The sequence below is a fragment of the Mus musculus genome, chromosome 1 (assembly GCF_000001635.26).
Source record: "Mus musculus strain C57BL/6J chromosome 1, GRCm38.p6 C57BL/6J".
Taxonomy (NCBI): Eukaryota; Metazoa; Chordata; class Mammalia; order Rodentia; family Muridae; genus Mus; species Mus musculus.
Window position 1 is genome coordinate 43,441,778 of NC_000067.6, and position 12,240 is coordinate 43,454,017.

At 47.4% G+C, this 12,240-nt stretch overlaps 1 protein-coding gene across 2 annotated transcripts in view; it reads left to right on the plus strand.

Moving 5' to 3' along the window:
- The first annotated feature begins 3,705 nt into the window (after window positions 1-3,705).
- Window positions 3,706-12,240, plus strand: part of Nck2 (non-catalytic region of tyrosine kinase adaptor protein 2) — a 125,036-nt gene continuing 116,501 nt past the window's right edge. Inside the window, exon 1 of one of the 2 annotated variants that reach the window (XM_030252054.1) lies at window positions 3,706-3,883. The gene's annotated coding sequence lies outside the window, so the exon portion shown is untranslated. Of the gene's footprint in view, window positions 3,884-3,973; window positions 4,251-12,240 lie in introns of those variants that run through there. The other variant, NM_010879.3, reaches the window with a different exon arrangement.

Genomic DNA, 12,240 nt, shown 5'->3' on the forward strand with positions numbered 1-12,240 from the left:
AAAGAGAGAAAAGAGATAATGGTCTTAGATTGGGGACTGGCCATGTTAGCACAAAGCAGACATTGGGATGAAGTAGACACATGTCAAAGAATGTTGGAGCCATGAGTAGCCAAGAGTGGTAAGAAAGGGGTGTTCTCTGGGGCCTTGAGGGAGAGTGTGGACTTCAGAGTGTGAAAAGGACAAAATGCACTTTTATTGTCTCATCTAATTTGTTAAGGTAGCCCCAGGACTCAGCTAATTTCTCAGCCTTCCTAGGAACAAATGCTCTAGTCTTCTGATGCAAGGGGACAGGAAGCTCTTTGATGAGACTGTAGTGGGCAAGGAGAAAGGACAGCAGAAAGCAGTTTTTGTTTTGTTTGTTTTTTTGTTTGTTTGTTTTTTTGTTTTTTCGAGACAGGGTTTCTCTGTATATCCCTGGCTGTCCTGGAACTCACTTTGTAGACCAGGCTGGCCTCGAACTCAGAAATCCACCTGCCTCTGCCTCCCGAGTGCTGGGGTAAAGGCGTGCGCCACCACGCCCGTCAGAAAGCAGTTTTTAACAAGGTTAAGATGACACCGACACCCAGTATGAATATGAGAAAGCACGCAACACTAACTCGAAGGTGGTCGGAATGGAAGAAGAGGAGCTGGGAGGCAGGCACACACAGCTCTGCCCCAGTTTTTTTTTACTCTTTCAGCTTTTGAAGATGTGAAATAGGCATTAGAATTGCTGGGGCATAACATAAATATCAAGATCCTGTAGTGGAAAAGGAAGGGGAAGCACAGTTAAATGTGTAAGAACGATGAACCACATGAGTCATGTTTTGACTGGATGGAATTGTGGGGCTAGGGTGCTTTATTTCTAGGATGGTGGGAGGCTGGGAGATGGGCCAAGAAGAGGTTAAGATGTACTGTAGTTTCTTCTGGGAGTTGAGGTAGATTTTAGACCAGTGGTCAGTTAAGACCATCCTGGATATCAGATATTTGCATTGTGAATCATAACAGTAGGAAAACTACAGTTGCGAAGTAGAAGTGAAAATAATTTAGTGGTTGGGGGTTACCACATCATGGTGCTGGGACTGACTGGGGGCACATCCATAACACTGTATTGAAGGGGCCCAGCATTAGGAAGGTTGAGAACCGTTGGTCAAGGCTAAGCTGGAGGCTATGGGATGAAGAGCTGGCTTGGGAAGGAGATCAAGTGATCTAGCAGAGTAGACTAGCCTTCATTCAAGCAGTAAAGATAAACTGACTTTAAGACTATAGTTTAACCAGGAGTGGGCATATAAAAAATGACCTTTCATCTTGCAGGGGCTAGGGAGATGGTTCAATGATAAAGTTCTTGACATGTAAACACGAGGAGCAGAGTTTGGATTCCCAGTACCCACATAAATGCCTGGTAGGTGTGCAACCATCAGGACGTGGAGACAGGATTCTCTCCAGCAGTCTGATTAGCTACAGTAGCCAAATAGTGCGCTGTGGGGTCCAGTGAGAGCAATCAGATAGGATACCCGATATCAACATTTAGTCTTCATAAACTGTCTTAGTTTGTATTCTATTGCTGTGAAGAGAAACCATGGCAAGGCAATTCATCTCTCTCTTTCTCTCTCTCTCTCTCTCTCTCTCTCTCTCTATATATATATATATATATATCATCGATAGCTGTGTCTAACTAATCTGTCTTGTGGTGGTTGAAATAGATTTGGCCCCACAGACTCATGTGTTTGAATGATTGGCCTACAAGGAGTGGCACTATTAGGTGGTGTGGCCTTGTTGGAATAGGAAGTACATCACTGTGGGGGCAGGCTTCAGGTCTCCTAGTGCTCAAGCTCTGCCCAGTCTCCTTCTGGCTTCCTTCCGATCAAGATGTAGAACTCTTGGCTCCCCCAGCACCATATCTGCCTGCATGCTGCCCTGCTTCAGACCATGATGACAATGGACCGAACTTCTGAAATGGTACTCCAGCCCCAATGAAGTATTTGCCCTTATAAGAGTTGCCTTGGTTATGGTGTCTCCTCACAGCAATAACACCCAAACTAAACTAAGACACCTAGCTGCATATGTATCAAAAGATGGCCTAGTAGGCCATCACTGGAAAGAGAGGCCCATTGGACACGCAAACTTTATATGCCCCAGTACAGGGGAACGCCAGGGCCAAAAAGTGGGAATGGGTGGGTAGGGGAGTGGCGGGGAGGGTATGGGGGACTTTTGGGATAGCATTGGAAATGTAATTGAGGAAAATACGTAATAAAAAAAATGTGGAAAAAAAACCTAAGACACCTCTCTCTCTCTCTCTCTCTCTCTCTCTCTCTCTCTCTCACACACACACACACACACACACACACACACACACACACACTGATCTATCATCTATGGATTTAATTGGGGGCTTGCTTACAATTCCAGTGGCTTGGTCCACTGTCATCACGGTGGGAAGCTTGGTAGCAGCCAGGCATGTTGCTAGGGAAGTAGCTGAGAGCTATACTCTGATCCACTGTGCAGCAAGCACACAGACACCCAGACACACAGGTGCTGGCTAAGTTCAAAGCTTACTCCCAGTGACTCATCTCCTCCAACAAGGACATACCCTCCTAATCTAAATAGTTTACTAACTGGCCTGCAAATATATGAGCCAAGGGGAGTCCTTCTTGTTCAAATCTCCCTGGAGATCTTATACAGAATCAGTGAGAGGAGTCTGAGGCCACTTTTCAAAGCAAAAGCTTAAAAACTGTGTCCATATCGTCTTACTTATTTAGCATAAACTAATTTTAAGTAGGGCTAAACTATTGGTTAGAGTTCTGCCTTCATTGTTGTAAAGCTAGATAGTAACAAAGATGAGGTCTGTAACAAAGAACGGATGAAGCTAGCATCTCCGACTGGAAGAGACTGTTGGGTGTGCTGATTTTGTACAGGATGCCTCCTAGTGCCCTCGTGTCAGGCTACGTGCCAGGTACTTAACATAGAAGGCAGGTAAACATCTCATGTGATAAAGCCGAGGAAGTTGTGAAACACCTGTGTAAGGTGACACAGTTCAGGAGCCTACGGTCAATGGCTGCGAGGACTATAGCCAAGCTTCCTCACGTTACTTATGCCTGGGAACTTCCTATAAGAAGGCAGGCAACTTTTCTTTCTTTCTTTTTCTTTTTTTGTTACGTAGGGTGAATTGTTTCTGCCTTAATAAGGAGGAAACAAGGGCTAGGGTTGAATCTCATTAACATAAATGTGAGTCGTCCGACCTGAAAGCGGAATTTATTTGAATATCAGGGGTTCCTTTGGGGTATAAGGAGCGAAGGAGCTTGGAGAAGAAACCTCTGGATCCAGTCCTTCTCTTCGATCCAGGGTTCTAGCTTTCCAAGTTTGCTTATAGGTTAGCTACTACTCAAGTCTGGGAGAGCAAGGTTTCCTTCTAAAGCTTTCTCAGCCTCCTGTACTAAAGAATTCCTGGGCTCTAATAAACTGGCCAGGACGCTGCGGAGGCAGCTGAGGTCGGGTTTCCTCTCCTCCCCCACTAGGAAGTGGTCCCGCCTGGAGGTTGGGGGTGGGGGGGATGGAGTAAAAAAGTGTCTGGATGGGAAAGTAAATAAATGCAAGGCAAATAAATAAAGAAAATGCCCACAAGCAATTACTGGGAGGAAGTGACATTTTTATGTAAGTCACTTTTCTGACAGACACCAGGCCTGTTTGGCTGAGAGTGCCGTGGGAATGCTTGGGGGGCGGGGTAGGGAGGTCGCTGTAAGGCTCCCGACGCACAGCCGGGTGCGGAGACCACCCGGTCTCGTGGGCTGCAAGTGGCACCTCCTTATCCCTAGCAGCCCCTCCCGGGTGCCCCCAGCTCCAATCTAGAGCGGGTTACGGCTTGAAGCCCCCAGGCGGCGCTTTCCCGAGGCCTGGCTGGGACTCCCAGGTGGGTCCCCCGCCCCGCGTGCGCCGGGCTGGGCCGGCCCCTGGGCGGCGTCACGGCAGCCAGGGAGGAGCGCGGGCGGGGAGCGCGCGGAGGCGGGCGCTGCGCGGGAGGGTCGCCGCCGCGGATCGCAGGCCGGTGCGCGCGGCCGAGCGGGCGGCGGCGGCGACGGTGGTGGTGAGGAGGGCTCGGCGGCAGGCAGGCTCGGGGCTCCCGGGCCGGCGGGGTCCGCCGGGTCCAATTGCGTCCGCTTGGTGGCGGGAGGAGGGAGCGGTGCAGACAAAGAGCGGCATCTGGGCGGGCGCAGCGCGGCCGCCGCCCCGGGACTCGCGCTGCTGCCCTCCGGCCTCGGCGTGCACTGTGCGGCGAGGTAAGGCGATGGCGGGGGCTGCAAACTTGGGCCGGTCCGTGGAGTTGGAAGAGAGGGGCGAGCGGGCCGCGGCCGCCCGGGGAGGGCCAGGGAGCGCGTACCCCTGCGTACCCGGCCGGTGCCCTCAGCCCCGCCGCGGCCTGGCGTCCCCGGGCACCCGCACCTCGGATACACACACCTTCCTGCGAGCCCTCGCCTCCCTCTGCCTGGGGCTGGCGTGGGGGTGGGGCGCCCTCCGCGGGCGGACTCCGGGGACCAAGGACCCAAAGCCCTCGGGAACACTAGCAGCCCTGGCCTGTGGGCGGGCGTGGGACCGAACAGTGGCCAGGTCGCCGGGCGCGCGTGCCTGGGAAGAATAGCCTGGGATCTGAGGGCCACAGCGCTAGGAAGCGGGAGGCTGCGATGGCCGGGGAGAACTTCCAGTATTTAGAACTATTCGTGATCCGGCACAAAGCTGCTGTCACGTTCCATAAAGGAGGTCCTTGCCTCGGCGCAGGGCGCTTTTGTGCCTGGTTCCTTCCAGTCCCTGCGCCCGGTCCCGCATTTCCAAGACTTAAACCTCCTCAACCAAAGTTTTTCCCGGTTGCTCTGCCCCCTCAGTTTATTTATTCAGGGCGATTTAAGCAAGTGGTTCTGCAAGAATTTGATGTGTGACTTTTAATGCCCCGGTGGCACCTCCCTTTTGAGCGCTGTTAGCTTGGCATTGTGTGGAGAGGTTTGATTTGCAAAACGCTGTTATTTATACACAACAGCGATCCTCCCGGAAGGTGTGCGCGGGTGGTGGTTAATGGATAGCAGAGGTGACTTACAGTAGTATTGTGAACAGCTTGGGGACACAGCTGGGTGCCAAGTGGAGTGGGCCCTGCCACCCTAACCCATTCAGGTTGGCCGCTTCCTCCTTATTTGGCTCTCCTTATTTTGCTAACAGGTTTAAGGCCAGTCTTGCCAAGTTTGCGTCTGTGTGTGGGATGAACAGGTCCGAGTTTGGGCTGGAGGTGCACAGGCCTGCTCCTTGGTTGACCCAAAAAGAAACAGCCCGTTGGCCAGTGGGCGTGGCTTGCTGGTATCCTCCCCTGGAGACTTCTCTGCTCCTCTCCCAATACAGGCTTTTCTGCAGAGATTTTGAGGAGGAATGAGAATAATTTTGGGTGTGTTTCCAGCCTGGGTTTTTTTTTTTTTTTTTTTTTTTGGTATAGTTAGCAACTGTGGTTTTTCTAGTCTAAAGGTCACTACTTTATCAGAACATCTCAACTGTGCTGTGGGCACTCCCTCCATTCACTTTCCAAGTGTTTATAGATACAGAGGTAGAAACCGGACTTTCTCGTGCATGTGCCTGGTTTATGTAGCGAAGGCAGCCAGTGAACACAATGGAGAAAGTGCACTTTAGACAGATAAGGTTTTACACCTTCGGGTCTTTCCTAAGTGACCACAAGTGACAATCCTCCCTTAAACTTTCTCACCTCCTGGTAGGTTAGCGTAGTTTTGATTGAAGAACGTAAAGGTCCCAGTGACCTGAAGCTGAAATGAGAACTTTGTGCAGCTGTAAAGCTTTGACTTACAGCTTACTGCCTGTCTTGCTCTCAGTTTCTTACACGTGCTTGAACAGAGCCCCAGTTTCAGGGTTGGAAGTTGCTATGTGAGCTCTGGACACTTGATAGGCGATTTGCCCACCGATGGAGAGACGACTGACCCCCTTTAAAATGGGTCGAACTTATAAAAGGTGGTTTCCAACTCCTTGTAGGCTCTTCAGTCCATTTCCAGGCTTTCAGTTTTGCTTTCCCCATGGGTCCTTGCTTCAGTCTTCTTCCTCCCTTTCTCTTTGATCCGGGCTTATTCCTGACCTCTGTCTTGAACATTGGGGTACTGAACATTGCTGACAAACAGCAGCACCCAGGTGTTTGAGAAATGTGCTCTCATCCTTGCTAAATCTCTCCAGAGCTTTCCTTGTTGGAGCAGACCGAATGACCCCTTGAAAACAGCCCGATAGTCACTGATTGCATAGTGACCTGTAGTCCTTTATTTGATCATTTGCATTAGCTTAATTTGCCCTGGCAAGACTGGGCTTGGTTGCTTTGTAGGGCACACATGCTTCTAACTGACTGGCTTGCAGTGTGCACTGGGGCTGATGAGGCTCGTGGAAATGATTTTCTGATGTTCATAATGAGCCTTAATGACTGAAGAATTCAAGACTGCTTGTTGCAAGTGCAGAGCAGTGTAGGGAACAGTGGTTGGGGAAACTTGTAAGCTAACATTTCTTACAAAAGGACCGGGAAGCTTCCCATAGAGACTTAGGAAATTCATTTTCCCATCCAGAGGGACTTCAAATGTTGCTTTGGAATTGTTTCTCTTTCCTAAAAAAATGAGTGATAGAAACATTTCTCAAGGTGTTTTCAAAGGACATATGTGAAAAAACAATGATGCCATTTGTGTGCTGTTCTGTGTAAGTTAGGCAGCCTTTTAAAACAAGCTATCAGAGGTATGCAGCCATGGTGTTTTTTGTTTTTTTTTTGTTTGTTTGTTTGTTTGTTTGTTTTTTCGAGACAGGGTTTCTCTGTGTAGCCCTGGCTGTCCTGGAACTCACTTTGTAGACCAGGCTGGCCTCGAACTCAGAAATCCGCCTGCCTCTGCCTCCCGAGTGCTGGGATTAAAGCCGTGCAACACCACGCCCCGCAATGCATTTCTTTAGGCAATCAGAGTAGTGTAATTTTTAAAAAGACTTTTAATTTTCAGCAATTCACTTTGCACAAAGCACAGAGAACATGATGGTAAGAGAATCATGTCCTCGGCACCCCAGTTCCCACCCCACTTCCCGCCCTTTCTTTCCCCTGGAGTTCACTTCCACCTGAAATTCTCAGTCCTCCAGGCCATGACAGTGAAAACTGTTCTTTAGATCGACATAGCAGTACCACGCTAGGGTCACACTGGTATTTCCATCTCTGACTAGTACTTGTGAGTAGCCAAAGGTCCCTTTCCCAGATTATATGGCTGTCTTAAATTTCATCATCTTTTTGAAGGGCCATTTTTCTCCTGTATTTCACCATCTTCCTTCTCAACTAAGAGGCAATAACTGTGTCCTGGGACATCCAACAGATCTTTCTTGGTGGTTTCCTTTGGACATCTGTGACCTTCTTCCTAGTTGTCTTCATTATTTCTTACCCTGGTATAGGCTGGAAGGTGTTGATCATAGCATTTGATCCATAGTTCATGTGTGACAACACATTTCTTAGCACCTTGTTGATTTCTGACCTGTGTCATTGAGGTTGGTGATGAAATCAGAATCTTAGGCTCTGCTCAGAGTCACAACGACCACACCACAACATTGGTCTCTAAGACTTTTGAGACAGTGAGGGAATGTGATCTGGTGGCCTTTATTTGGTAAATTCTCTTGCACGGCAAGTCATTTGTAGTTCTGCAGTGAAACCTAAAAACAAAACCCACAAAATTCCTTTATGTCCCCCTTTCCACAGCCTGAAGGTAATCTTACATAATCCATTTTGCGCACCTGCATGGTGACTGCCCTTTGTGGAGCTAAACAAACCCCAGCCCAGAGATCTGTGGTGGGAATGGTTTTGTTCTTCTGAGACGTTTCCTTACTGTACGCTGTCCTCAAACTTGATCCTTCTGCTGAAGCCTCTGGAATGCTGGCATTGCAGGTGTGTGCCTAGCTGGAGTGTTGGAGTTTTTCAATAGATGAGGCTGCCCATGTCAGCCTGTTGTGATAGCTCTGGCCAAAGCTTTGGTTGCGTTGCTAGGAAGTAGTTATTGATTAGTACTCCCTTTCTACTGTCTGTATTTGGTTTTTTTTTTTTTTTAAAGAAGGTACACATTTACTCAGAATTTAATTGTAGGTTGAAGATCTGTAATCTGGAAATCTGGTCTGCAAATTTTGTGACTTCATTTTTCTTTATAGCTGAATAGCATCCTGCCGTATATGTGCCACATTTTTATTGTCTGTTCCTCTGTCGAAGGACATTGAGGCTGTTTCCATGTTGTGAATAGGGTGGCAGTAAACATGGCTGAGGAATAGGATGTGTGAGTCTTTTGGGCATGTGCCAAGGAGTGGGTCCTATGTTAGATCTATTTTTGGTGCTTTTTGAGGACTCTCCCTAGTGATGATAGTTTGCATTCACACCAGTAGTAAATGAGGATTCCTCTCTCTGCAGCCGCACCAGCATTTGTTTTGTTGATGTAGGCCATTCTGACCACACTGAGATGAAGTCTCAAAGTTGTTTACATTTAAATTTCACTGATATTTAAGGATGATTAACACTTTTTGAGAAAGCATTCCCAAAATGAAGGCTTTCTGAGCACCAACACGATATGATGCCATAAATGGCATATTCCACCCCTTACCTTGTGACAAATTGTCCAAATTCAAGTGGACTAGAAATACTGAGATTACACTCAGGAATATACTATATATGAAATGTGAATTTTTTTTGACTTGAGTATTATTTCCTTTAAGTGTGACAAATGCAGGGTAGATCGGGGTGGTAGTAAATAACAAATATATCAGCAGGATAAGCAAATACTTTGCCCAGGAGTTCCAGTCAAGGGTGACACATATGTGCGGCACATACCTCAAAGGCTGACACATTTCTGGCCCCAAACCTGTTGGATGAGGAACATGCAACCTGGACTGCAATTTCTTCATTTAAGACGGTTTTGGAAAATAGATACATTGGCTAGCCAGTTGTTAAAGAAAGACCCAAACTGCCAGATGACAAGATAGGAATAAGATGTCAGTGTAATTTTGTAGTTTACAAAGTACTTTTTGCTTATTCATGTTTAGTGTTCTGCATAGAATGACATTTGGGTCTGACATCTGTGTGAGAAAAATGCCAGGGGTCATGAGCTTAGGTTGAAGGCTTGTTACTCAGTGCCCTGTCACCTCTCAGAAGGCAGCAAGCAGGTGAGGGTTACTGAGTCCCAGAGCTTTGTCATAGCCCTTGGGTGTTGTCTTACTTATAGTTTCTGTGACGAAACACTATGACCACAAACAATTGGGGAGGGAAGGGCTTATTTGTTTACTTACTTATTTCTGGAGGCAGGAGCTGAGTCAGAGAGCACAGAGGCTTGCTTCTGCTGGCTTGCTCAGCCTGCTTTCTTCTAGAACCCAGGGTCACCATCCCAGGGTGGCCCCACCCACAATGGACTGGGCTCTCCCACAGATGTGGGCTGGCTGTGTTCCCACAGATGTGTACTGTGCTGTGTTTCAGGTATGTGCAGATATGGTTGGGGGCAGTTTACCTGTGGAGCCCTTGGAAGAGCCATTTGTGTAGGAGTTGCCTGGAAGGTCCCCTGGTGTCCAGGGTATTCATCCCTGATTAGTGTGTTTTGGTCTGCTTGGTCTTCTGTAGTGGAATACTGCACTAGGTGGCTGAAACAGCAGAGTGAACTTTCTCAGCATCCTGGAAGCAGGAAGACCAAGGTTATGTTGTCTTATGTTGTCTGTCTTCCTGTTGGCCCTCTTGTCTTTAACTGGCAGCTTTGTTTTGGTTGTTTTATTTACTGCAGGTGTATAGAGTAAGGGGCCCTCTGCTGGGCCCTCATCTTCTTAGGAAGGAAGCAGTTCTATTAGATAAGGTTCCCATTCTTACTACCACCTTTAGCTGTCACCTGCCCCCACTTAAATTTTCTTTTAAAAGAAATATGTTTGTGAACGTGTGTGTGTCTGTGTGTCTGTATGTAGCTGTATGCATGTGAGTGCTGGTGCCTGCAGAGGCCAGAGAGTGTGTTAGATGCCCTGAAGCTGCAGTTAGTAAGTTCTGAGCTGCCTGACATAGGTTCTAAGAACCAAATTTGGCCTCTGTAAGAACAGTCTGAGCTTTTAACCAGTAAAGCATCTCTCCAGCCCCAATAGGAGAATATTGCTTATTTTGGAGACGGAGGACTCTTCTCTCTCTCTCTCTCTCTCTCTCTTTTTTTTTTTAGATTTATTTATTTATTATATGTAAGTACACTGTAGCTGTCTTCAGACACTCCAGAAGAGGGCATCAGATCTTGTTACAGATGGTTGTGAGCCACCATGTGGTTGCTGGGATTTGAACTCCGGACTTTCGGAAGAGCAGTCGGGTGCTCTTACCCACTGAGCCATCTCACCAGCCCCCGACGGAGGACTCACTATGTGTGAATCTCTGGCTAGCCTGAAGCTCACTGTGTAGACCGTATGGCCTCAAACTCAAAAGATATCTGCCTGCTGAGATTAAAGATGTGCACCACCATGCCCAGCTTCAACTATCTTCTTTAATGTTGTATCTGGATACATTTGGTGTTCAACATCTGGTTTTGACCAATTGCCAAACTTTTATCTTTACTAAATATATACAGTTTTTTTTAAAAAAATGTATTTCTTAGTATAGTTTCCATACCATTAGTGCTGTTGGATGTATACATAATCTTGAATGTATGGGATGAAGATCATAGGTGATACACAAAGATTGTGTAAGGTTACAGAAGTGCTGTGAACATCTGAAGATTTGGGAACTTCAGTGGTTCTGGAACCATGATGGGGGATGGTATCATTGTGTCATTATTTGGGGGTTAGAGCCTCAGTGTGTGAACCTGGGGCTACAATTCCATCTGTCACAGTGTAACTGTCTTCTCAAATGGCTAGTCTTAGGACATACAGTTGCTTTCACCACCCAGGTCTGGGATCTGTTTATTTTTCTCCGAGGACAACTGCCAGGGATGGTTTCAGAATAGCTAGAAGTAAAAAGAGACTGTCAACTCCTCATGGAGTCTTGCCCTCAAATCCCACAGCTGGTAAGAAGCACTGGCACTTTGCTTTGAGGCTTTAAGCAGAGTGATTAGAGACAAAAAGGCTTGATTTGAAGCAGTTCACTGTGAGTTCTTGCCTTCACCATGTGGTTTGGCTGTGGCCGCTCACTGTGGTTTGTTCCTGGTTTTTCACTATGAGGACTCTCATAAATACAGCGGAGAACATGGTGGGTTTTGCATGAGAAGAGACGCCTTTGCTGACCCCTCGTGAGAGTAAAAGTATAGGGCAGGGTCTGCTACCTCTGACAGGACTGTGGTCTGCAAGCCTGTGAGTGCTCTTCCTGGACTGTGCACGGTGTTATTTGGTGAAACACATCTTGTGCTCTGTGTGTCTTTATGACCAAGGATAGTCTACTGTTACAGGTGACCACATTGGAGAGTGGGGCTAACCTGTAACCATTCTCCATCCATATAGATTGGTTTGTTCATGGTTCTTTTGTTGCTTCATTATTTTGGTGTTGTTCATTTGTCTATCCTTTCATTCATTCATTGATATGAACTAGTCATCTTTCCTAATTATTTCTAAATGTCCAGTGTCTCAAACTATATCATCTTCTGGCCTTGCTCTCTGGCTACTATCCTCTTCACCCATCTTCCAATTCATCCTTGAAATTCCCTCTTGTGTCACCAATCTGGTTATCAGCCCTATTGATTCCTCCTCCAAAAGATTGCTTTCACTGGCTGCTCTATTCTTTTTTTTCCTTTGACTTTGACATCAGAACAGCTTCTGACAACTCTTGCCATCTGTTTTCTCTCATTCTTTGGGCCCTAACACTCAGTTGAGGCCACTTTTTGCACTTGGTGAGTCTCCACTGCCCCAGGATCCATCTCCCAAGATGTTCCAAGTCCCTGGTGTTACAGATGTGAACGTACATACTCAATTGTTGTCTTTGTTCTCCAAAACCCACTCTCCCCTAAGCTACTGCCATCTGGAATCACATACCCACAGCGGTTTGCTAACTCTGGTCAGGAACTTCTCTTAGACACTCCTGCCCATTGGGGCTGCTCAGGGCTTCTCTTAGACACTCCTGCCCATTGGGGCTGCTCAGGGCTGGCCCTAGACTGCTGGGCTGCTGTGTACCTGTGGTTTTGCATAGAGTGCAGCAGGATCCTGCCTCTACTTTATGGGAAGAGAGAAGATTGTCTGCAGAAGCCATTGTTTGTTGGGCAGCGCTGTCCCATTGAAATGCCATGTGAGTCACTCACCCAT